The following is a 25341-nucleotide window of genomic DNA, read 5'->3' on the forward strand; positions in this document are numbered from 1 at the left end:
AGATCACCTTTCCATCCTGCAGGTTTTCCTCCCAAAGCCTACGGCACCAACGGCGACCCCTGCTGGCCGGGAGAGCAAAAGCTTACAGCACCTGGTATTCCCAGGCAGTCTCCCATCCAAGTACTAACCAGGCCCGACGCTGCTTAGCTTCCGAGATCAGACGAGATCGGGCGTGTTCAGGGTGGTGTGGCCGTAAGCGAAAGCCCCGGCGCCTGACTCGTTACTTGAAGCTGTGTGTGGCGGGGGTTCCGTGCCCCCCGAGCGGGACTGAAGGATCGTTCGTGTGCAACTCTTTGGAAAGGAGCTGCTTTCCAAATCGCATTGCGTGCCTGGATGTTGGCGAATGCGCTCCCTTGTGTTGGCTCGTCCCGCACTGGAGGAGGACAAACAATCTGCACAGAGGAGCACCAGGCAAGTCTTCACGAGACAAGAACCTCCAGTGCACAGCACTCTGGAAACATTTCGGGGCTTTCGCGTGTTTATTTCAGCACGTAAAGCGCACCGGTCCAACACGTCGGCCGGGCGCGCGGCGCCTCCGCCCTCTTGTGGCCTTGCGGCGTCAGAGCAAGAGGCTCCTTCTCGCTGCCCTTCCGCTGTGTTGCAGGGCCCCGAGAGGGAACCCGGAGCGCGCACTTTGTGGGGGGCGGGGGACCGCGTTCGCGCTCTGCCCCCGGTCTCTTGCGCGAGTACTAAATCTCACGGACAGGGGGGCCTCGTCATTGATTGTTACAGGTGAGACGGGGATTAGGAGGAGACCCCGACTGATGTGTAAAGGGGAGCACTAACACCAGAGGGACACCCCCGGCGTCTCTTTTTGAGAGACGCCCTGGGGTTTCCTAATGGCCAAGGAGGGTCGGGACCTCGGTTTGACGCCTCCCCCGAAGGACGGCGCCTGTTTGTGCAGCAGAGTGTCGCCATCAGGAGGCTGGGGCGTAAGAGAGCCACACAGCCCGCAGGGTGAGCGCTCCCTACTGGTCCCAGTCACACCTCTTGCAGGAGCAGCAGCAACCGGAGCTTTTCCGGGGTGGAATCTCCCATCCGGGTGCCGGCCAGGCTCACACCTGCTGGGCTGCCCCGGGGGTGAGCCCAGTCGAGAGTCGCAGGGCCAGATCTAGTCACCGGGGAGAAACGATACAAGTGAAGGATTGCTCGGCTCTCGGCACTTGAAAAGACCGACAAATGTCTCGTTCCCGCCGGAGCTGAATGTACCCGCATGTGTGGTGTCGTCTTCTTCCCCCGCCCCGCTGTGTTTGCTGTATTGTCTCTGAAGCCGGCCCCCCCGAGACGAGACGGGCTGTTCCTGTGCCCCAATTAACACTTTACAGGTGCCATTCCCCGGCATTGTGGCCATTGTCGGTGCTCACACGCGATAAGATAAGGCGGAGGAGAGCGGGGCATGCCCAGCGGCAGACATTCAAGGAGGGGGCAGTGCGAGGTGAGGTGAGGTGCGACACGCCGGAGCCCCGACGCAGCTAATGCGGAGCACTTGTTGGACTGGCATCGAAAGGACGTGTGCGCACGGAGCGAGCCTTCCCTGCGGCGGAGCGCGGGAACTTTCTCCCCCCCTCCCGCTGCAGGGGTTGTGTGCGCTGCAGCGGTGCCGAGAGAAAAGCACAGAAGGCAGCAGGCTCTGGAGAGCAGGTAAGAGACGGAGCCTTGTGGGCAGGCGAGCAGGCCCGTTTTTTGGAAATTGCTGAAAAGGTTTGTTCGGTGTGTGGCAGGCGCACGTCGCGAGCTTGCGTGGCGATCTGCCGGTCTGGAGTTATGCAAATGAGGCCGAATTGCATCCCGGGACATGCTGCGAATGCGCAACGGCGACTGCAGATGTGTAGGAAACGGCGCGCTCGTTTTCTCGTTTTGCCCACACTTTTGAGTGTTAGTGTGGCGTGTGAGTGTGTGAAAGAGTGGGCCCAGCAGGAGGCGGTGGCGTGCGGGGCGAGGAGGTGGCCTAGGCTGCGCGATTTGTGCTGTGGGTGCGGGCCGCTTGCAGGGGCCTGTTTAACTCATACTTACCTGGCAGGGGAGATACCTTGATCAAGAAGGAGGTTCACCCAGGGCGAGGCTCGGCCATTGCACTCCGGCTGTGCTGACCCCTGCGAATTCCCCAAATGTGGGAATCTCGACTGCATAATTTCTGGTAGTGGGGGACTGCGTTCGCGCTCTCCCCTGATGTGCTTGGACCAAAATCAGATACGGGAGGGTTAGGACACCACGAGCTGCGTGGCTGCGGAAGGATCCCGGTTCGACAGGAGTGGACGCCGCTGCTGGTTCTCGCTGGCTTTTAGTTAGGGGTCCGGAGAAGCATCTCAAGCTAGTTCCACTACTCCTTCCGGACGTTCATTCCCTTTTCAAAGTCAGTCGTTTTGCTGTAGTCTGCGTTCTTTAGGCTGATTATCGAGGTTAGCCTTTATTTGGTCATGGGGGGCCTCGGTACTGTATGCTGAGTCTAAAGACAGTTTCACCCGTTTTCTGATTGCTCGGTTCTGTACCAGTGCAGACATGTCAAACAGTGAATGGCTGTACCTCTACTGTATCCATGCTCAATGAATGAAATCGGTAACAAATGAATATATGTCTAGTTATACGAAAAACGAGTGGTTTATCGACTCATCTTCATTTGCAGATTTAGAGGCAGCTTCGATATTCGTTTTACAGACGGGTTTTTTTTTTTGAATATGGGTCACACACATGCCACAGCAACAAAACATCTCTAGAGATGAGGCTATAGATCACCTTTCCATCCTGCAGGTTTTCCTCCCAAAGCCTACGGCACCAACGGCGACCCCTGCTGGCCGGGAGAGCAAAAGCTTACAGCACCTGGTATTCCCAGGCAGTCTCCCATCCAAGTACTAACCAGGCCCGACGCTGCTTAGCTTCCGAGATCAGACGAGATCGGGCGTGTTCAGGGTGGTGTGGCCGTAAGCGAAAGCCCCAGCGCCTGACTCGCTACTTGAAGCTGTGTGTGGCGGGGCTTCCGTGCCCCCCGAGCGGGACTGAAGGATCGTTCGTGTGCAACTCTTTGGAAAGGAGCTGCTTTCCAAATCGCATTGCGTGCCTGGATGTTGGCGAATGCGCTCCCTTGTGTTGGCTCGTCCCGCACTGGAGGAGGACAAACAATCTGCACGGAGGAGCACCAGGCAAGTCTTCACCAGACAAAAACCTCCAGTGCACAGCACTCTGGAAACATTTCGGGGCTTTCGCGTGTTTATTTCAGCACGTAAAGCGCACCGGTCCAACACGTCGGCCGGGCGCGCGGCGCCTCCGCCCTCTTGTGGCCTTGCGGCGTCAGAGCAAGAGGCTCCTTCTCGCTGCCCTTCCGCTGTGTTGCAGGACCCGGAGCGCGCACTTTGTGGGGGGCGGGGGACCGCGTTCGCGCTCTGCCCCCGGTCTCTTGCGCGAGTACTAAATCTCACGGACAGGGGGGCCTCGTCATTGATTGTTACAGGTGAGACGGGGATTAGGAGGAGACCCCGACTGATGGGTAAAGGGGAGCACTAACACCAGAGGGACACCCCCGGCGTCTCTTTTTGAGAGACGCCCTGGGGTTTCCTAATGGCCAAGGAGGGTCGGGACCTCGGTTTGACCTCTGTTTGTGCAGCAGAGTGTCGCCATCAGGAGGCTGGGGCGTAAGAGAGCCACACAGCCCGCAGGGTGAGCGCTCCCTACTGGTCCCAGTCACACCTCTTGCAGGAGCAGCAGCAACCGGAGCTTTTCCGGGGTGGAATCTCCCATCCGGGTGCCGGCCAGGCTCACACCTGCTGGGCTGCCCCGGGGGTGAGCCCAGTCGAGAGTCGCAGGGCCAGATCTAGTCACCGGGGAGAAACGATACAAGTGAAGGATTGCTCGGCTCTCGGCACTTGAAAAGACCGACAAATGTCTCGTTCCCGCCGGAGCTGAATGTACCCGCATGTGTGGTGTCGTCTTCTTCCCCCGCCCCGCTGTGTTTGCTGTATTGTCTCTGAAGCCGGCCCCCCCGAGACGAGACGGGCTGTTCTTGTGCCCCAATTAACACTTTACAGGTGCCATTCCCCGGCATTGTGGCCATTGTCGGTGCTCACACGCGATAAGATAAGGCGGAGGAGAGCGGGGCATGCCCAGCGGCAGACATTCAAGGAGGGGGCAGTGCGAGGTGAGGTGAGGTGCGACACGCCGGAGCCCCGACGCAGCTAATGCGGAGCACTTGTTGGACTGGCATCGAAAGGACGTGTGCGCACGGAGCGAGCCTTCCCTGCGGCGGAGCGCGGGAACTTTCTCCCCCCCTCCCGCTGCAGGAGTTGTGTGCGCTGCAGCGGTGCCGAGAGAAAAGCACAGAAGGCAGCAGGCTCTGGAGAGCAGGTAAGAGACGGAGCCTTGTGGGCAGGCGAGCAGGCCCGTTTTTTGGAAATTGCTGAAAAGGTTTGTTCGGTGTGTGGCAGGCGCACGTCGCGAGCTTGCGTGGCGATCTGCCGGTCTGGAGTTATGCAAATGAGGCCGAATTGCATCCCGGGACATGCTGCGAATGCGCAACGGCGAATGCAGATGTGTAGGAAACGGCGCGCTCGTTTTCTCGTTTTCCCACACTTTTGAGTGTTAGTGTGGCGTGTGAGTGTGTGAAAGAGTGGGCCCAGCAGGAGGCGGTGGCGTGCGGGGCGAGGAGGTGGCCTAGGCTGCGCGATTTGTGCTGTGGGTGCGGGCCGCTTGCAGGGGCCTGTTTAACTCATACTTACCTGGCAGGGGAGATACCTTGATCAAGAAGGAGGTTCACCCAGGGCGAGGCTCGGCCATTGCACTCCGGCTGTGCTGACCCCTGCGAATTCCCCAAATGTGGGAATCTCGACTGCATAATTTCTGGTAGTGGGGGACTGCGTTCGCGCTCTCCCCTGATGTGCTTGGTCCAAAATCAGATACGGGAGGGTTAGGACACCACGAGCTGCGTGGCTGCGGAAGGATCCCGGTTCGACAGGAGTGGACGCCGCTGCTGGTTCTCGCTGGCTTTTAGTTAGGGGTCCGGAGAAGCATCTCAAGCTAGTTCCACTACTCCTTCCGGACGTTCATTCCCTTTTCAAAGTCAGTCGTTTTGCTGTAGTCTGCGTTCTTTAGGCTGATTATCGAGGTTAGCCTTTATTTGGTCATGGGGGGCCTCGGTACTGTATGCTGAGTCTAAAGACAGTTTCACCCGTTTTCTGATTGCCCGGTTCTGTACCAGTGCAGACATGTCAAACAGTGAATGGCTGTACCTCTATTGTATCCGTGCTCAATGAATGAAATCGGTAACAAATGAATATATGTCTAGTTATACGAAAAATGAGTGGTTTATCGACTCATCTTCATTTGCAGATTTAGAGGCAGCTTCGATATTCGTTTTACAGACGGGTTTTTTTTTTTGAATATGGGTCACACACATGCCACAGCAACAAAACATCTCTAGAGATGAGGCTATAGATCACCTTTCCATCCTGCAGGTTTTCCTCCCAAAGCCTACGGCACCAACGGCGACCCCTGCTGGCCGGGAGAGCAAAAGCTTACAGCACCTGGTATTCCCAGGCAGTCTCCCATCCAAGTACTAACCAGGCCCGACGCTACTTAGCTTCCGAGATCAGACGAGATCGGGCGTGTTCAGGGTGGTGTGGCCGTAAGCGAAAGCCCTGGCGCCTGACTCGCTACTTGAAGCTGTGTGTGGCGGGGGTTCCGTGCCCCCCAAGCGGGACTGAAGGATCGTTCGTTTGCAACTCTTTGGAAAGGAGCTGCTTTCCAAATCGCATTGCGTGCCTGGATGTTGGCGAATGCGCTCCCTTGTGTTGGCTCGTCCCGCACTGGAGGAGGACAAACAATCTGCACGGAGGAGCACCAGGCAAGTCTTCACCAGACAAAAACCTCCAGTGCACAGCACTCTGGAAACATTTCGGGGCTTTCGCGTGTTTATTTCAGCACGTAAAGCGCACCGGTCCAACACGTCGGCCGGGCGCGCGGCGCCTCCGCCCACTTGTGGCCTTGCGGCGTCAGAGCAAGAGGCTCCTTCTCGCTGCCCTTCCGCTGTGTTGCAGGGCCCCGAGAGGGAACCCGGAGCGCGCACTTTGTGGGGGGCGGGGCACCGCGTTCGCGCTCTGCCCCCGGTCTCTTGCGCGAGTACTAAATCTCACGGACAGGGGGGCCTCGTCATTGATTGTTACAGGTGAGACGGGGATTAGGAGGAGACCCCGACTGATGTGTAAAGGGGAGCACTAACACCAGAGGGACACCCCCGGCGTCTCTTTTTGAGAGACGCCCTGGGGTTTCCTAATGGCCAAGGAGGGTCGGGACCTAGGTTTGACGCCTCCCCCGAAGGACGGCGCCTGTTTGTGCAGCAGAGTGTCGCCATCAGGAGGCTGGGGCGTAAGAGAGCCACACAGCCCGCAGGGTGAGCGCTCCCTACTGGTCCCAGTCACACCTCTTGCAGGAGCAGCAGCAACCGGAGCTTTTCCGGGGTGGAATCTCCCATCCGGGTGCCGGCCAGGCTCACACCTGCTGGGCTGCCCCGGGGGTGAGCCCGGTCGAGAGTCGCAGGGCCAGATCTAGTCACCGGGGAGAAACGATACAAGTGAAGGATTGCTCGGCTCTCGGCACTTGAAAAGACCGACAAATGTCTCGTTCCCGCCGGAGCTGAATGTACCCGCATGTGTGGTGTCGTCTTCTTCCCCCGCCCCGCTGTGTTTGCTGTATTGTCTCTGAAGCCGGCCCCCCCGAGACGAGACGGGCTGTTCCTGTGCCCCAATTAACACTTTACAGGTGCCATTCCCCGGCATTGTGGCCATTGTCGGTGCTCACACGCGATAAGATAAGGCGGAGGAGAGCGGGGCATGCCCAGCGGCAGACATTCAAGGAGGGGGCAGTGCGAGGTGAGGTGAGGTGCGACACGCCGGAGCCCCGACGCAGCTAATGCGGAGCACTTGTTGGACTGGCATCGAAAGGACGTGTGCGCACGGAGCGAGCCTTCCCTGCGGCGGAGCGTGGGAACTTTCTCCCCCCCTCCCGCTGCAGGAGTTGTGTGCACTGCAGCGGTGCCGAGAGAAAAGCAAAGAAGGCAGCAGGCTCTGGAGAGCAGGTAAGAGACGGAGCCTTGTGGGCAGGCGAGCAGGCCCGTTTTTTGGAAATTGCTGAAAAGGTTTGTTCGGTGTGTGGCAGGCGCACGTCGCGAGCTTGCGTGGCGATCTGCCGGTCTGGAGTTATGCAAATGAGGCCGAATTGCATCCCGGGACATGCTGCGAATGCGCAACGGCGACTGCAGATGTGTAGGAAACGGCGCGCTCGTTTTCTCGTTTTGCCCACACTTTTGAGTGTTAGTGTGGCGTGTGAGTGTGTGAAAGAGTGGGCCCAGCAGGAGGCGGTGGCGTGCGGGGCGAGGAGGTGGCCTAGGCTGCGCGATTTGTGCTGTGGGTGCGGGCCGCTTGCAGGGGCCTGTTTAACTCATACTTACCTGGCAGGGGAGATACCTTGATCAAGAAGGAGGTTCACCCAGGGCGAGGCTTGGCCATTGCACTCCGGCTGTGCTGACCCCTGCGAATTCCCCAAATGTGGGAATCTCGACTGCATAATTTCTGGTAGTGGGGGACTGCGTTCGCGCTCTCCCCTGATGTGCTTGGTCCAAAATCAGATACGGGAGGGTTAGGACACCACGAGCTGCGTGGCTGCGGAAGGATCCCGGTTCGACAGGAGTGGACGCCGCTGCTGGTTCTCGCTGGCTTTTAGTTAGGGGTCCGGAGAAGCATCTCAAGCTAGTTCCACTACTCCTTCCGGACGTTCATTCCCTTTTCAAAGTCAGTCGTTTTGCTGTAGTCTGCGTTCTTTAGGCTGATTATCGAGGTTAGCCTTTATTTGGTCATGGGGGGCCTCGGTACTGTATGCTGAGTCTAAAGACAGTTTCACCCGTTTTCTGATTGCTCGGTTCTGTACCAGTGCAGACATGTCAAACAGTGAATGGCTGTACCTCTATTGTATCCGTGCTCAATGAATGAAATCGGTAACAAATGAATATATGTCTAGTTATACGAAAAACGAGTGGTTTATCGACTCATCTTCATTTGCAGATTTAGAGGCAGCTTCGATATTCGTTTTACAGACGGGTTTTTTTTTTTGAATATGGGTCACACACATGCCACAGCAACAAAACATCTCTAGAGATGAGGCTATAGATCACCTTTCCATCCTGCAGGTTTTCCTCCCAAAGCCTACGGCACCAACGGCGACCCCTGCTGGCCGGGAGAGCAAAAGCTTACAGCACCTGGTATTCCCAGGCAGTCTCCCATCCAAGTACTAACCAGGCCCGATGCTGCTTAGCTTCCGAGATCAGACAAGATCGGGCGTGTTCAGGGTGGTGTGGCCGTAAGCGAAAGCCCAGGCGCCTGACTCGCTACTTGAAGCTGTGTGTGGCGGGGGTTCCGTGCCCCCCGAGCGGGACTGAAGGATCGTTCGTGTGCAACTCTTTGGAAAGGAGCTGCTTTCCAAATCGCATTGCGTGCCTGGATGTTGGCGAATGCGCTCCCTTGTGTTGGCTCGTCCCGCACTGGAGGAGGACAAACAATCTGCACGGAGGAGCACCAGGCAAGTCTTCACCAGACAAAAACCTCCAGTGCACAGCACTCTGGAAACATTTCGGGGCTTTCGCGTGTTTATTTCAGCACGTAAAGCGCACCGGTCCAACACGTCGGCCGGGCGCGCGGCGCCTCCGCCCTCTTGTGGCCTTGCGGCGTCAGAGCAAGAGGCTCCTTCTCGCTGCCCTTCCGCTGTGTTGCAGGGCCCCGAGAGGGAACCCGGAGCGCGCACTTTGTGGGGGGCGGGGGACCGCGTTCGCGCTCTGCCCCCGGTCTCTTGCGCGAGTACTAAATCTCACGGACAGGGGGGCCTCGTCATTGATTGTTACAGGTGAGACGGGGATTAGGAGGAGACCCCGACTGATGGGTAAAGGGGAGCACTAACACCAGAGGGACACCCCCGGCGTCTCTTTTTGAGAGACGCCCTGGGGTTTCCTAATGGCCAAGGAGGGTCGGGACCTCGGTTTGACGCCTCCCCCGAAGGACGGCGCCTGTTTGTGCAGCAGAGTGTCGCCATCAGGAGGCTGGGGCGTAAGAGAGCCACACAGCCCGCAGGGTGAGCGCTCCCTACTGGTCCCAGTCACACCTCTTGCAGGAGCAGCAGCAACCGGAGCTTTTCCGGGGTGGAATCTCCCATCCGGGTGCCGGCCAGGCTCACACCTGCTGGGCTGCCCCGGGGGTGAGCCCAGTCGAGAGTCGCAGGGCCAGATCTAGTCACCGGGGAGAAACGATACAAGTGAAGGATTGCTCGGCTCTCGGCACTTGAAAAGACCGACAAATGTCTCGTTCCCGCCGGAGCTGAATGTACCCGCATGTGTGGTGTCGTCTTCTTCCACCGCCCCGCTGTGTTTGCTGTATTGTCTCTGAAGCCGGCCCCCCCGAGACGAGACGGGCTGTTCCTGTGCCCCAATTAACACTTTACAGGTGCCATTCCCCGGCATTGTGGCCATTGTCGGTGCTCACACGCGATAAGATAAGGCGGAGGAGAGCAGGGCATGCCCAGCGGCAGACATTCAAGGAGGGGGCAGTGCGAGGTGAGGTGAGGTGCGACACGCCGGAGCCCCGACGCAGCTAATGCGGAGCACTTGTTGGACTGGCATCGAAACGACGTGTGCGCACGGAGCGAGCCTTCCTTGCGGCGGAGCGTGGGAACTTTCTCCCCCCCTCCCGCTGCAGGAGTTGTGTGCACTGCAGCGGTGCCGAGAGAAAAGCAAAGAAGGCAGCAGGCTCTGGAGAGCAGGTAAGAGACGGAGCCTTGTGGGCAGGCGAGCAGGCCCGTTTTTTGGAAATTGCTGAAAAGGTTTGTTCGGTGTGTGGCAGGCGCACGTCGCGAGCTTGCGTGGCGATCTGCCGGTCTGGAGTTATGCAAATGAGGCCGAATTGCATCCCGGGACATGCTGCGAATGCGCAACGGCGACTGCAGATGTGTAGGAAACGGCGCGCTCGTTTTCTCGTTTTGCCCACACTTTTGAGTGTTAGTGTGGCGTGTGAGTGTGTGAAAGAGTGGGCCCAGCAGGAGGCGGTGGCGTGCGGGGCGAGGAGGTGGCCTAGGCTGCGCGATTTGTGCTGTGGGTGCGGGCCGCTTGCAGGGGCCTGTTTAACTCATACTTACCTGGCAGGGGAGATACCTTGATCAAGAAGGAGGTTCACCCAGGGCGAGGCTTGGCCATTGCACTCCGGCTGTGCTGACCCCTGCGAATTCCCCAAATGTGGGAATCTCGACTGCATAATTTCTGGTAGTGGGGGACTGCGTTCGCGCTCTCCCCTGATGTGCTTGGTCCAAAATCAGATACGGGAGGGTTAGGACACCACGAGCTGCGTGGCTGCGGAAGGATCCCGGTTCGACAGGAGTGGACGCCGCTGCTGGTTCTCGCTGGCTTTTAGTTAGGGGTCCGGAGAAGCATCTCAAGCTAGTTCCACTACTCCTTCCGGACGTTCATTCCCTTTTCAAAGTCAGTCGTTTTGCTGTAGTCTGCGTTCTTTAGGCTGATTATCGAGGTTAGCCTTTATTTGGTCATGGGGGGCCTCGGTACTGTATGCTGAGTCTAAAGACAGTTTCACCCGTTTTCTGATTGCTCGGTTCTGTACCAGTGCAGACATGTCAAACAGTGAATGGCTGTACCTCTATTGTATCCGTGCTCAATGAATGAAATCGGTAACAAATGAATATGTCTAGTTATACGAAAAACGAGTGGTTTATCGACTCATCTTCATTTGCAGATTTAGAGGCAGCTTCGATATTCGTTTTACAGACGGGTTTTTTTTTTGGAATATGGGTCACACACATGCCACAGCAACAAAACATCTCTAGAGATGAGGCTATAGATCACCTTTCCATCCTGCAGGTTTTCCTCCCAAAGCCTACGGCACCAACAGCGACCCCTGCTGGCCGGGAGAGCAGAAGCTTACAGCACCTGGTATTTCCAGGCAGTCTCCCATCCAAGTACTAACCAGGCCCGACGCTGCTTAGCTTCCGAGATCAGACGAGATCGGGCGTGTTCAGGGTGGTGTGGCCGTAAGCGAAAGCCCTGGCGCCTGACTCGCTACTTGAAGCTGTGTGTGGCGGGGGTTCCGTGCCCCCCGAGCGGGACTGAAGGATCGTTCGTGTGCAACTCTTTGGAAAGGAGCTGCTTTCCAAATCGCATTGCGTGCCTGGATGTTGGCGAATGCGCTCCCTTGTGTTGGCTCGTCCCGCACTGGAGGAGGACAAAGAATCTGCACGGAGGAGCACCAGGCAAGTCTTCAGTGCACAGCACTCTGGAAACATTTCGGGGCTGTCGCGTGTTTATTTCAGCACGTAAAGCGCACCGGTCCAACGCTTCGGCCGGGCGCGCGGCGCCTCCGCCCTCTTGCTGCCCCTGCAGCTGCTTCACTTTTCCCTTTAGTTGCCATCGATTTTTTTGTAGTGCTATACATATACGATTGAGGTATCTTAGAGTTCTCCTTCGAAGACCCAGCACTCTCTTTTCCTTTCCCAGTGTTACTCATATCGGACTTTTTAAACCTAAAAAAAAATCGTTTTTTTTTCTTTCAATTATAACTGAAGTTTAAACAACTAGTGTTAAGTCCTTATTTTTCTGTAGTCAAAAAAAGCAAAAATTAACATTCAGGTCATGAAAAACTCAAAAAAACTCCCCAACCACTAAACTTTACCTCCCACCTGAGCGCCATCTTGAACGCCCCTACCACCAGAGAATGCTCACGATTTCGGAAGCTGTCTCCGGGACGTGCTGATTCCACACATCCTGAATAAATCATGATATTGTTAGTTGCTGTAGCTAGACGTTCAAATGAGTTTCATGGCCAGATGGACTGTTTCCTCCAGCGGTATAATATTGCAGTGAGACAGCACGATGCCTGCAAGACTATGTCACGCTAAACGCCACAGATTGTGTTTGTCCGTTCGTGTCAGTCGTCCCGCAGCCACGGGAAGTGGGACACAAACATGCTGCAATGCTTTCAAGACGTTAGGATTTGTTTGTGCAACATCCAAGAGGAGTACTTGTGGCTTGAATGTGAACTGTACGTGCCCGCCCCCTTTCCTCTGTAGTGCATGAGTTCCTCCCGGCATGCCCTTCGTCATTGTTCTGTCATCTTGTATTTAAAGGGTTGTATTTCTGCTGCTGAAAATAAGCAACGGTTTTCTCACAACGCCCTTTGTTCCCAACGGAGCCCTTGTCTGTCATGAAATTCTTCAAAACCTCAAGCTAGAAGAAGAAGAAGACGACAAATATGAAGCGTTATAGCAACGACATGCCATGACACGATCGATAACGATTTCCATAGGATCCCCGCGGTTGCCTGGCAACCGTCAGCTTTGCGCAGTGGCAGTATCGTAGCCTGTGAGGGTTAGCCGAGGCGTGATTATTGCTAGTTGAAAACTTTTCCCAATACCCCGCTTCCGCCGGTTTGCAATACAATCGGCGAAAGCAATTTTTGACAGTCTCGTCAGAGACTGAGCAAGGTGTTTAAAGACAGATTTGGTCACGGTGATATCATGGTAGAAAGAAACGAACTTGTTACGTGTCAACAGAAACGCTCTTTAGCTCTTTCAGCTTTATGCAGAGAACAGCGTCTGTCGAGATTACTTTTGTGTCAGCGCGAAACGCCGTGTGCTTGTCAGTATGATTTCATATTGCTCGTAGCGGCGCCTGGCTTTTGTCTGTCAAACGTTAGGTTGCGCTTCTTCATGCTGCATCGTCGGCATGAGTGGAGCATTTTAAACGTCTGTACTTACTGCGCCCCATAAGAAATCGTTTGTCCCCATTCAAAAGAGATTGTGCGATGTCCTGCAGCGTTCGCAAAGCAAACCTTTGACAGTTTGAAAAGAGGAATTTATTCTGCTTCCTGTGCGTGCAGTAGTTACAAAGTTGAACGTCTTTACACGATCTGCTGCAGTTTTCAGTGGGTGGGCTTTGTCAAATGGCTTGGAAAAACGCACTGTGTTTCTGCTCGGGAAACATCATGAGCAGTGTCCTGCATGTTTTCTGTGTATAGCTGTCTTTTAACGCGTACAGAATTCATTCGAAATCATTGATTTCTCCAATTAACAAGGGTCTCTTTTTGAACCTGCCAGAAGCATTCTTTCAATGTAACAGATTTACTCCGGGGAAGGGCAGCATGACATTGAGAGTAGCTCAAGCTTTCAGCACCTTTATCTGACTGCATGTATGCAGACACTGCTCAGAATCCCCTGTAAGATTCTCCTTCAATTCCGTTTTGCAGTGCTTTAGCTCTTTCAAAAGGCTTCGCTTTGCTAGTCACAATCCAAGGCTCATGACAGCATTTGAAAACATTCGTAACTGCGTTGGCCGGGAATCGAACCTGGGTTAACTGCTTTGAAGGCAGCTATGCGCAACACTGGCTCGCTCCAGAATAAATCTCACGTCGAGGGCATATTTTTTTCCATTTTACCGTGAGTCGGGCTCAGCTGCACAGAGGAGAGAGCAGAGCAATGAGGTCACGGGGACAGGGGAGTCACACGCTGGCGGTTTGAATACGCGGAAGATCACTGAGGGATCCACAGTATATGGACTCTCCGTGCGCCATCAGTCCGCACTCCGGACTCTGAATCCTGCCATCCGAGTTAAGATCTCGGCGGAACCTGAGGCGCAGTTCCTTCTTAAAACGTAATCTGGTGAGCATTTCTAGAATCGTACTTGTATAGATGCAGCCTTTAATGTGTTGCTAGGTTAAAATTGATGACTTCTTGTATTTCAGTAGGCAACTGCCCTCTTGATTTCGGATTTAATTTCTTTATTACAGGGGCGCTTTTATGAAGACAGAGTCATGTTCAGGTACTTTGCTTGATGGAGGAAGCTCATTTCGGACTCTGTGATCTGCTCACCTGGAAAGGTCTGCTATACTACTACAAGAGAGAAGTAGAGTCTGGAAGAAGGGACAATTTTATGATGCTTTGGAAGATAATGTTTTTTTTTTCTTATACTGAAAATGAAAGGTAGTTGTTTCTATATGGACTCAGTCTTTGGAATTTGTATATATATATTTCAGTGATCCCTCAGCCATTCCTTCTGTATTGTAATTCAATTTCTCTTTTAAAATTCCTTCCCCACTTCTAGGACCTGCAGTTGCTGAACTCCACAATGGCTTCTATTGGAAAGTCTGTGACTGAGACCAAGTGTTCACTTTTTTATGAAACCATTATTTATTTAGGAGCAATGAGCAATTCTTATATAAATGCAATAAAATCATTATGCTCAAACTATGAGAGAGAAAATTAAGGATAATTTAAGAAATCAGTCTTAGCTTGTTTCTCTACACAGATGGTATTATTTATTTTCAAAGGAAACCCGCGAGGATTCCCCTGGTGTGCAAGATGTGCCTGAATACTCTTGATCAGCTTCCTGCTCACTTGAAGAGGGCGTGTATGAAGCACGCCACGGCAGAAAACATCAGGATGGCCTCTCAACAGGCGAGGGAGGACATGATGAATCACCTGAAGAACGGGGTCATCGTGGATTACCACAGAATAGAGATCGTGTCTGGTGAGGCAAACAGGATAGTGGTTGTAAGACTGCTAGAGTCCTTGGGCCTTTTTGTACATGGGAAGCCTGAAGACACATTGGCAAGGTGAGATATTTTTAATCTGTAAGGCTTCTGTAGTTTCTTTTTGAAATCATTGTTACAACATATTATGTAAAAGCATGTTGAAAAGAATCTACCTGCATTCCAGCGGCCCTGAGCAAGAGGCCGCAGTCCAGGAGGAAGAGATGCCAGAGGCTGCTCTAGAAACTGAAACAGAAGCGGATAAGGAAGGGGAAGATGTGAGCTCTGAAGAACTCTATCAGCAGTAAGACTTTTTATTTTTCAGATGTATCTATTTTTTACTAAAATTCTAATTTGTCTTATAGGTATAAAATGTTTAAACCGGTGTTTTATATCCTTACAGGCCCTGAGTAGTTAAAAAGTATCAGCAGGCCGGAAGAGAGTGGCCCAAGCTGGACTCTATAGAAAGCACTCCCTGGATGCTCCTCTCCTGATTGGATTCAAACAGTACCTTACCAAGGATCTGGGAGTGGCAAATTATTCTCAGGAGGTATTTATTTTTTAAAGGCATTTAAAATTAAGCAATGGTATCTTCATTGTAAATGTTTTTATTTCTTAGCTTAAAATTCACCCATGTGAAATGATGTCAGCCATAAACATCATGACTCTATATTTCCTACCTGAATCTATTCTACTTAAATTATTACATTATACACAATTTGAGTTCATTTTAAAAAGTAAAAGGTAATGAAAGGAATGCATTTTCATAAGAAAGATAATACCGATATGCATGTGATAATCTTCCTTATATCATGTAGTGCATCATTTGGACACTTTGTGGGCTTCAAATACAAAGAAAATCATGTTCTATGGTACAAGATAAATACAAAACTTAAGCTTTTATTTTAATTAGATTTCTTTATAAAGCATAAGCAATCATTTATTACATCGCTTCTTGAATTAAATCTTTTGACAAGAGGTAAGACTTCTGTTACATTTAAACCCATGTTTAGCTGTGTTTTTTAGATTTAACTGAACCAATTTCTGTGTGTGATAATGTCCTTGAATTCTGACAACATCACACTAAATTACATGATATAAAACAGCTAATGTTTCTAGAGATAAAGTTTCTGAGATGCTTCTAATTACTTTTTATTACCAGGGACAGTTTAATTCACCTTGTACAGTACTGTAAGACCAAGATGCTTTTTTTAAAAGTTATTTAACATTTTATAGAACTTTGTCTACTATGGCAACATGATGTGCTTGGTGAAACTTGGAAAAATACTGCTTGGCCACTTATCTTAAGATAAAGATAGGATAAAGGTTTATCTTTTGCACCTACCTGACCCCCAGGGAAGGCCAATGCTTTCTAAGTTGATGGTTCCCTACAGTAGACTGTACTTTAATTTCAAAGGTAATGTATATTGACCCAAATCAGTTTTGGAATCCAATCTACTGACGAGATGGAGCACATCCTTTTTTCAGGATTTTAGCATCATACGTTTGGTATATTTAGTCCCTAATGCTGAAAGAAATGATCATAGAACATTTGGACACTTTGTGGGCTTGAAATACAAAGCAAATCATGTTCTATGGTACAAGATAAATACAAAACTTAAGCTTTTATTTTAATTAGATTTGTTTATAAAGCATAAGCAATCATTTATTACATTAATATATGTAAAAATAACATTTTAGCATCATACGTTTAGTATATTTAGTCCCTAATGCTGAAAGAAATGATCATAGAACATGACATCTAACCTTACCTGCGGTGTTTTTAATCCCTATTGCTCAATGCACGGTGAAAGCATTCCATACATGTGTCTGACAATGAGGAATGGGCCCCTGAGACAGTCATTTGCCTGTTTCACAAATGATCGTATTTTACTAGAGATTCTGCTTGGGATTCAGATGTGCATTCGGACAGCAATCCCTTTCAAGAAATGATATGTTCTGGATGAGGTCAAAGGTGCTGGAACACTGTATCTAGGATGTGTTTGCAGAGACTGTGTGTCTCCTGCTTCAACGCAGTGATAAACAGATGTGCTCCTTTAATTTATTGGTACATGCCCAGGGCAGTAAGCAGTCTGAGGATTTATTTCCAGATGGCATAGAGCAGTGAAGCAGTGAAGTAGTGCAAAACACTGGATCATTATATTATTAGAATCTATTCTACTTAAATTATTACATTATACTCAATTTGAGTTCATTTTAAAAAGTAAAAGGTAATGAAAGGAATGCATTTTCATAAGAAAGATAATACCGATATGCATGTGATAATCTTCCTTATATCATGTAGTGCGTCATTTGGACGCTTTGTGGGCTTGAAATACAAAGAAAATCATGTTCTATGGTACAAGATAAATACAAAACTTAAGCTTTTATTTTAATTAGATTTGTTTCTAAAGCACAAGCAATCATTTATTACATTAATATATGTGAAAATAACATTTTAGCATCATATGTTTAGTATATTTAGTCCCTAATGCCGAAAGAAATGATCATTTGTTTAACATGCACGGGTCTGTCTCAAAGGATGCAGTACTCCTGAAGGGTCTCAAACCCTACATTTCGGATGCCTAGCTGTATCCCTCACATGTGGCACCTCAGAATGACTTCTAACCTTACCTGTGGTGTATTCAGTCCCTATTGCTCAATGCACGGTGTACATACTGCATACATGTGTCTTGAGAATGAGGAATGGGCCCCTGAGACAGTCATTTGCCTGTTTCACAAACAGACCTAGACCTGGCCCATACAGGGCTCAAACCCGCGACCTTGGCGTTATTAGCACCACGCTCTAACCAACTGAGCTAACCAGCCTCACGACAGTGCTCCTCTCTGTGCTGCAAAAAATCAAACTCAGGGAATTTCTTTTGTCCTCCTTTGAATAGAAAGCCGTGTAATTCAGTGTACGGGCTTTCTCGTGCAGTTTCATGGTTCTTGTAACCCAAATCCTACACTGGCCTGAAGTGCCCCCCCATTTCACAGCATTTTTCAGCTGATTTAAAATGTACCTAAAGGAGAAGCATTATTGAAGACCATCAATTACCAAGAGCTTTTGTCAAAGGTTTTGGTGGTCATTTTGAATGACCACAGAGCGCTGTGACCTCGGTTTTATCCAAAAAGACAGCGCCCTTTTACAACACAGCATCTCCGTCACTATACTGGGGCATTGGGACCCGCACAGACCTCAGGGTGAGCGCCCCCCCGCCGGCACCATTAACACCGCTTCCAGCTGGAAGCTTTGTTTTTCCCTGTAGCTCATCCTCATCCAGGTACTGACCTGGCTCACACCTGCTTAGCTTCAGTGGGTTTTCAGTTGCGAGTTGCAAGGGGATGCAAGTGATGGAGCCGCTCGCTGCAAAAGCCACTGCATTGGCCGGGAATCGAACCCGAGCCTCCTGCGTGGCAGGCGAGAATTCTACCACTGAACCACCAATGCTCAGTGCCTGGGCCTTCAAAAAAGACGCTTTTTTGGTGCTCTGTGCAAAACGCGTCGACATCTGCTTCCAGCTGCAAAATGCCATTTGCGGACGCTGAAGAACTTATTTCTAAGGCAGCGGGTACAAGCGATTGGGCGTTTTAAAACCACCAGGAACAGCAAAGAGGCGCGCTTCTTTGCTTGTGCCGAAACACACCGACTGAAAGCGGACAACGTAGTCGGCAGGATTGGAACCTGTGCGGGGAGACCCCAATGGATTTCTAGTCCATCGCCTTAACCACTCAGCCACGACTACAGCAAGCCCCACTGCCGCTGCGTTCTTGCTACAATCTTACCTGGATCGCGAGGCGCCGGCGGAAGCCTATTTCAAAGTCGTTCTCCGTTTCAAAAAAACATTTCCAAAATACAAGCCTTGCAGACAGACACGCCTCAGAGGACTTAAGGGTGGCTTCATGTCGGAATGATAAAGTCTCCCCGTCCGGACATGAAAATGCCACTTTGTTACACACAAAAAAAGAATCAACAACAGAGAAATGCCCACAAGCATTTGAAAAGCCGCACCACGTCGCACTTGAAATAGCTCTTACATTAGTGGTAGACACAGGAATCGCCTTTTTATTTACGCTCTTACCAACGCGATGGAAAGCAAAACAAAGCAAAGCAGAGCAAAACAAAACGAACAAACGAAAACCCTCACGTCCTGCACTTGCATATAACCCCGTTACGTGCCCAAGCGGTATTGTACGTCATCCTAGCACTGCACCCCGGGTCGTACGGTATATGGGAACGAGCACACGCCACGAATCGTCTCGAATCACTCCCTACAGCTGTAAGGCGCCTTGAAGCGTGCACCCCCAACATTCTTCTTTGCGCATCTGTGAAAGGTAAACTCTTGAGCAAACTCTGAACCAGCTCTAAGGAAACTAATCCGATTAGACGTTACTTTGACTCATCTTCTTACGCTCAGTGCCGGATTGCTCAAACTCCAGCTAGGGTTAGGGTTAGCATTCCCACGCTACTTAGACACTTTGTTTACGCTCAGTGCTGGATTTTGGGAACTTCAGGACGAGTGGGAATTTTCTCCTATCTGTCCATTCTGTTTTGTTTTGGAGACTCTTGGCTGCCTATGTTGTTCAGTGCACCGTGAAGGAAACATTTTCCAAAACTGTGTCAGCTCAAAAGTTGTAAGAAAACCTCTCCAGGTGCTTTAACTCTCTTCATTTTTGTCATTTAATGTGACACTCGATGTATAACTGGAGCCTCACATATGCAAATGGTGAGGCTCCAGTTCGACACCCAGTTCCACACCACTTTACAGTATATGACAAAAGCATGGCAGACTGTGCCGGACCAGCTGGTAACTTCCGCTTATTTTGACCATATTAAACATTGGAAATCTTCCCACTTGCATTTGTGACACTTGATTTTGGCTCCACCTAAGACACTCTTAAATCTTCAAACACTTTTCTCTTCTCCCGCAACACACTTGTCTGTCGGCACTATGTGGCAGCGTTGCATGACAACCCATCTCACCACGGAAAGGAACCTAACAGCTTTGGTAAGAGAGTAGAATTACCTGAAGAACTGCTTTCCATGGAAGCAGGACCAAGCGATGTAGCATTTTTATAGTACCAGGAAAGGAGAAGCGGCACTTCGCCTTTGCCGCACAGGCACAAGGTGACGTGCGGCAGATGCCGTAGTCGGCAGGATTCGAACCTGAGCGGGGAGTCCCCAATGGATTTCAAATCCATCGCCTTAACTACTCGGCCACGACTACAGCGAGCTCGCCGCCGCCGCATTCCTCCTATAATCTAACACGGAGTGCGAGGTGGCTGCGGAAACCTTTTTAAAGTCGCTCTCTGTTAAAAAAAAAACCTTTCACAAGATACATGCCGGCAGACAGACACGCCTCAGAGGGTTTAAGGCTGGCTTCACGTTCAAATGATAAAGTCTCCCCGTCCGGATGTCAAAATGCAACTTTGGCAGACAGAAAAAACATCAACAAACCACAAATGTGGACAAGGATTTTACAAGCTGCACCACACTGCACTTTCAAAAGCATTTACATTCGTGTTAGACGCAGGAATTGTCTTTGTTTTGCGCGCTTACGAACGCCATAGAAAACGAAACAAAACAAAAGCCCTCAGCTCCTGTACTTGATTATAACGCCGTTACGTGTCGAAGCAGGAATTTACGTCATCTTACCACTGCAACATGGGGAATAGAGGGAAATGAGCACACGCTACGAATCGTCTCAATCACTCCCTAGAGTCCTAAGGCGCATTGAAGGGTGCACCCCCATCATTAATCGTTGCGCCTCTGTGAAAGGAAAGCTCTTGAGCAGTCTTTGAAACAGCTCGGATGAAACACTTGATTGCTTCCATGTGCATCTGGAGCCCACTTCTTATTTTCACTTCACGCCGCCCAAAGCATTTCTAAAACAGGAGATTCGCGTTTGGGAATGCGCCCTGCCCTACAAATAAAACAGGTCTACGGGTCTGAAACCTGCTCCACGGAAAACAGTTCTGTTGCGCTTTTGATCAAAGGGAGATTCTCTGTTCTTACTTTTTGATTACATAACACCCAAAGGGGCTTCTTTGGAGCTGGATTCCAACCAGCATCCTAAAGTTTCTTGGCGGTATCCTTTACAGTCCTCTGTTCGGTCGACAAGGAACAGAAGGGGGCAGCTTTCCTCACACATACAATGCAATGTACTGTAGTGTTCCCCTTCATTGAATTCGCAGTTCTGCATCAGACCTCTAACTCGTTTCCTTAGCTTGGATTTAAGCCACGAAGCAGGCTTCTACTGTATAAACATCTAGAGGAATCACAAACTATTTGAGAGGCCATCATCCCAGGGGGAACTGACAAAGTCTATCCCTAAATAACCTAGCGCAGTCTCTCGAGAGACTGTCAAAAATCGCTTTCTCCGTTTGTGCTGCAAGTAAGTGAAAACGCGGTCTCAACCCAGAGCCACTTGGCAGCAGCGGCACGTAAATACTGTTACTACCACTGCTCGATACCAACGTTAGCCTACTATACCATGTTCAGCCACCGCTAGAAAATGTAAGGCTCTAGTACTGGAGCAAACAAAAGGAGAGCCAACGTCAAACGTAGAGAGCGACGAGGATGGGATTCGAACCCATGCGTGCAGAGCACAATGGATTAGCAGTCCATCGCCTTAACCACTCGGCCACCTCGTCGATGAAACTGGGCTGTCCAGACATGGGTTGGCGCGCTCCAGATGATCTTTTTCTTTTTTTTCCCTCGTACTCAAGGGTCCTTTTCCTGTTCCACATGCGATTTCAACATTTTCCTTGGGAGATGTCAAGCCAGCAAGCCACTGCTGTGGTTCAGTGGCCATTGTGGAGTTCAGTGGCCCTGTTGTACACAGAAAGCACATTGAGCTCCTTGGACATGAAAAGTTCCAGATAAAAGCCATTTGTCATCCTTTCTCTTGGTGTCGATGTTGCTATTGTATGTAAAGGTGGCAACTTGCTCAGCGAGCAGGCGGAGCACACACCGAATGCAGATGTGTCTGAGTGGTGTGTCCAAGTGGCTGCAAAAGGACAACACTACCGGGGCGCCGTTGCTTAGTTGGTTAAAGCGCTTGTCTCTTAAACAGGAGATCCTGAGTCCGAATCCCAGTGGTGCCTTCTTTGTTCTGTCTTCTCGAACAGAACTGGTCCTTACAGACAACCGCCTACGACTAGACTTAATTAAATGCAAGTATTCATTTCCTGTCTTTAACGCGACTTGTTTTTCTTAAAATGGATGGAACTTGCAAAACATGAAATACAAACATTGCTAATCAGCGCTAGCGGCTGGCAAAAAAAAAGAAGTCAGCAATGTTTTTTTTCTTTAACCTTAACCCTGCTAATGGAGAAGAGTTAAACGACCGAGTCTATGCAGCTTAAACGGTGCTCATGTCGGGTTCTTAGCTGAAAGGGTGGTAAATCACGCTCACCCCAGTCCTTAATCTTTTAAAAGGATACAATATTGAACCTAGTCGCCACATCACATACATCCTGTTCATTGATAAAAAGGTAACATCTATCCTCGATCCAGAGTAAATCCCACGATGAGGGCATATTTTTTTCCACTTTACCATGAGTCGGGCTCAGCTGCACAGAGGCGAGAGCAGAGCAATGAGGTCACGGGGACAGGGGAGTCACACGCTGGCGGTTTGAACACGCGGAAGATCACTGAGGGATCCACAGTATATGGACCCTCCGTGCGCCATCAGTCCACACTCCGGACTCTGAATCCTGCCATCCGAGTTAAGATCTCGGCGGAACCTGAGGCACAGTTCCTTCTTAAAACGTAATCTGGTGAGCATTTCTAGAATCGTACTTGTATAGATGCAGCCTTTAATGTGTTGCTGGGTTAAAATTGATGACTTCTTGAACTTCAGTAGGCAACTGCCCTCTTGATTTCGGATTTAATTTCTTTATTACAGGGGCGCTTTTATGAAGACAGAGTCATGTTCAGGTACTTTGCTTGATGGAGGAAGCATATTTCGGACTCTGTGATCTGCTCACCTGGAAAGGTCTGCTGTACTACTACAAGAGAGAAGTAGAGTCTGGAAGAATGGACAATTTTATGATGCTTTGGAAGATAATGTTTTTTTTTTCTTTGAAATCGAAATGAATCAGAATATCAGTGCAAAAGACAAACTCTTGGTTTGGTTTAAAGAGATATGGTTTTAAAACAGACAAAATGTAGAAAACAGGTGTTTCTCACTTTTGGAAAAGAATGGACCGGGGGTAATATTTTACTAGGTGCAGTGCTGATCTCACTGGGTTACAGTCCTGCAGTGTCACACCAGGGCCAGTGGCGCAATGGATAACGCGTCTGACTACGGATCAGGAGATTGCAGGTTCGACTCCTGCCTGGCTCGGGTCGTTTTTAAACGCATGGGGCTACTCCCTAAGTAGTCTGTGCTACTTACTGCATTGTAATCGTACCCAGTAAGAGATTTCCTTCATGTAAATGAACTGCACCTGACAGCTTTAGAAAAACACCTGGGCTCAGTACGGTGCTGAGAGCTCAGCGTTGCTGTTCTAATTAGCACGCACTGCATCGGCTATGAGCCCGAACCTTTCAATTATTCCGATCAGTAAGTCAACACGTAGTCCACATGAACGGTAGAAATATTCTCTTGTCTGTCTCTTGTTTGTATAGAACTGAATGTCCCTGACAATGTACTGTTAGTTTTAATTGAAGAACGGCATTTGTGTTCAAATATACCAGACAAGTTTATGTAACTGCTCATGCGACACTCAGTTGTAATTAGTCAAGAAATAAAGTCGAACAATAGCTGCGGGTTTGATTCTGAACGTATGAGATTGCAGCGCCTTTTACTTCCATTGACAAATGATAGAGATTCGAAGAGAGATCCTTCAGACCAGCAAGCAAACCCACGGCTATTTCGGTTTTCTATCTAGGCAACGTTGGTGTCTGCAATAGCATACATGAAAGCGTGATGCAATTTCTGTGGCTACATTTGTTGCACATCATGCACAGTAAGAGTGTTTCTAACACCAAATAAAAAGTCAACAATTAGCGAACACGCCTTCTCCTCAGTTAACCCACTGAAACCCTTGCTGTTAACAGTTCTTTACTGCGTGCTTTACCAGCACCTACATATCGTGTCGGTTCTTTCAGCTTTATTCATTAGGTTTTCAAAGGCATAAGTAGAGCACCAGAGGTGCGAACGCAAAATGTGTAGTTATCTGAAGAATTGATTTCCATGGCAGCGGGTCCAAGCGATTTCGCGTTGTTATAGTACCAGGAAAGGAAAAGCGGCACTTCGCCTCTGCCGCGCAGGCACAAGGCGACGTGCGGCAGACGCCGGAGTCGGCAGGTTTCGCACCTGCGCGGGGAAGCCCCAACGCATTTCGAGCCCATCGCCTTAACCACTCGAGCACGACAAATGCGAGCTCGCCACCGCCGCATTCCTCCTATAATCAAACACGGACTGCGAGGTGGCTGCGGAAACCTTTTTAAAGTTGCTCTCCGTTAAAAAAAATACCTTTCACAAGATTCGTGCCGGCAGACAGACACGCCTCAGAGGGTTTAAGGCTGGCTTCACGTTCAAATGATAAAGTCCCCCAGTCCGGATGTCAAAATGCAACTTTGGCAGACAGAAAAAACATCAACAAACCAAAAATGTGGACAAGGATTTTACAAGCTGCACCACACTGCACTTTCAAAAGCATTTACATTCGTGTTAGACGCAGGAATTGCCTTTGATTTGCGCGCTTACGAACGCCATGGAAAACGAAACAAAACTAAAGCCCTCAGCTCCTGCACTTGATTATAATGCCGTTACGTGTCGAAGCAGGAATTTACGTCATCCTACCACTGCAACACGGGGAATAGAGGGAAATGAGCACAAGCTACGAATTGTCTCTAATCAGTCCCTACAGTTGTAAGACGCCTGGAAGCGTGCACCCCCATCATTAATCTTTGCGCATCTGTGCAAGGTAAACTCTGGAGCAGTCTCTGAAACGGCTCAAAGGAAACACGTGATTGATTCCATATGCATCTGGGGTTCATTTCTTATTTACATTTAATTCAAGGGAAAGGCTTGGGTCAGTTTCAGACGGCCTCCAACAGCGAGATTCAAGCGCCCCACCTTCAGCCCAATCTGCGCCGCCAGAACGACAACGGCTCCTCTGGTCTTTGGGGTGCGGTTGTGACCCCGTAACCTAAAGTGTTGGTGGCAGACAAATGGAGACTAACAGGTGATGTCCTAGGACATGACTACATTGTGACACTCGGTGGGGATGGTGACCATTGCTTGGAAAAGAGTGCGAGGCCCCTTTAGAAAAACATTTTGTTAACAGGCATTCTGCCTCAGCCTAAACACCTATAGCTTGCAAAGCGCATGCTATTAGACAGGCACCTCTGCAAGACCTTAAGAGTCTCTTAAACTAGTGATAGTAAGGTGTTCCCAATGGGCGATGTTTGGCTTTCAAATCATCTCTCTGTGGAAGCGCCGAGATGCAGCTGTTTAAGGCTTAGAAGCAGCTGACTGTTTCACTACCTAGCTGATTACTGTCAGTCAGGGAGCTCAGAGGTGAAAAGCCTGTCTGAGAGACAATTCGCCGTCGATGAGTTCAATATGTTCCGTACCAGCTCGGCGCAACTGAGATCATCTTGGTAGCCGTGTAGCTCAGATGAGTGAGAGCGTGTGTGTGTGTACCACCGTGATTGGATGCCGGTCCTTCTCAGGTCACAGTAAACCTTCTGCTGCCTAACTTCCCTAATTTTGGGGATCCCTTTGAAAAAGCAAAGGAAAAAAAACTGGCTCTTCATCAGCATGATCGACCT

At 50.2% G+C, this 25341-nt stretch overlaps 13 non-coding genes and 1 pseudogene across 13 annotated transcripts; 6 read left to right on the forward strand and 8 right to left on the reverse strand.

Annotated features, from left to right (window-relative positions):
- Positions 1-79: 79 nt before the first annotated feature.
- Positions 80-198, reverse strand: LOC148635237 (5S ribosomal RNA). The gene has a single exon (XR_015933492.1). It is a non-coding gene; the product is annotated as a 5S ribosomal RNA (ribosomal RNA).
- Positions 199-2005: 1807 nt separating this feature from the next.
- On the forward strand, positions 2006-2169 carry LOC148635238 (U1 spliceosomal RNA). The gene has a single exon (XR_015933488.1). It is a non-coding gene; the product is annotated as a U1 spliceosomal RNA (small nuclear RNA).
- A 636-nt stretch (positions 2170-2805) lies between these two features.
- LOC148635239 (5S ribosomal RNA) lies at positions 2806-2924 on the reverse strand. Its single transcript, XR_015933493.1, has one exon. It is a non-coding gene; the product is annotated as a 5S ribosomal RNA (ribosomal RNA).
- Positions 2925-4698: 1774 nt separating this feature from the next.
- On the forward strand, positions 4699-4862 carry LOC148635240 (U1 spliceosomal RNA). Its single transcript, XR_015933285.1, has one exon. It is a non-coding gene; the product is annotated as a U1 spliceosomal RNA (small nuclear RNA).
- Positions 4863-5498: 636 nt separating this feature from the next.
- LOC148635241 (5S ribosomal RNA) lies at positions 5499-5617 on the reverse strand. The gene has a single exon (XR_015933286.1). It is a non-coding gene; the product is annotated as a 5S ribosomal RNA (ribosomal RNA).
- Positions 5618-7424: 1807 nt separating this feature from the next.
- Positions 7425-7588, forward strand: LOC148635242 (U1 spliceosomal RNA). The gene has a single exon (XR_015933304.1). It is a non-coding gene; the product is annotated as a U1 spliceosomal RNA (small nuclear RNA).
- A 636-nt stretch (positions 7589-8224) lies between these two features.
- Positions 8225-8343, reverse strand: LOC148635243 (5S ribosomal RNA; annotated as a pseudogene).
- A 1807-nt stretch (positions 8344-10150) lies between these two features.
- On the forward strand, positions 10151-10314 carry LOC148635244 (U1 spliceosomal RNA). Its single transcript, XR_015933315.1, has one exon. It is a non-coding gene; the product is annotated as a U1 spliceosomal RNA (small nuclear RNA).
- A 634-nt stretch (positions 10315-10948) lies between these two features.
- Positions 10949-11067, reverse strand: LOC148635245 (5S ribosomal RNA). Its single transcript, XR_015933291.1, has one exon. It is a non-coding gene; the product is annotated as a 5S ribosomal RNA (ribosomal RNA).
- A 1292-nt stretch (positions 11068-12359) lies between these two features.
- LOC148635246 (U4 spliceosomal RNA) lies at positions 12360-12501 on the forward strand. Its single transcript, XR_015933423.1, has one exon. It is a non-coding gene; the product is annotated as a U4 spliceosomal RNA (small nuclear RNA).
- A 5431-nt stretch (positions 12502-17932) lies between these two features.
- trnag-gcc (transfer RNA glycine (anticodon GCC)) lies at positions 17933-18003 on the reverse strand. Its single transcript has one exon. It is a non-coding gene; the product is annotated as a tRNA-Gly (tRNA).
- A 1695-nt stretch (positions 18004-19698) lies between these two features.
- trnas-uga (transfer RNA serine (anticodon UGA)) lies at positions 19699-19780 on the reverse strand. Its single transcript has one exon. It is a non-coding gene; the product is annotated as a tRNA-Ser (tRNA).
- A 1344-nt stretch (positions 19781-21124) lies between these two features.
- On the reverse strand, positions 21125-21206 carry trnas-gcu (transfer RNA serine (anticodon GCU)). The gene has a single exon. It is a non-coding gene; the product is annotated as a tRNA-Ser (tRNA).
- A 1624-nt stretch (positions 21207-22830) lies between these two features.
- Positions 22831-22903, forward strand: trnar-acg (transfer RNA arginine (anticodon ACG)). The gene has a single exon. It is a non-coding gene; the product is annotated as a tRNA-Arg (tRNA).
- The last annotated feature ends 2438 nt before the right edge of the window (positions 22904-25341 follow it).

This window comes from Lepisosteus platostomus, unplaced genomic scaffold (genome assembly GCF_059453375.1).
Source record: "Lepisosteus platostomus isolate fLepPlt1 unplaced genomic scaffold, fLepPlt1.hap1 Scaffold_30_H1, whole genome shotgun sequence".
In the NCBI taxonomy this organism is placed as follows: Eukaryota; Metazoa; Chordata; class Actinopteri; order Semionotiformes; family Lepisosteidae; genus Lepisosteus; species Lepisosteus platostomus.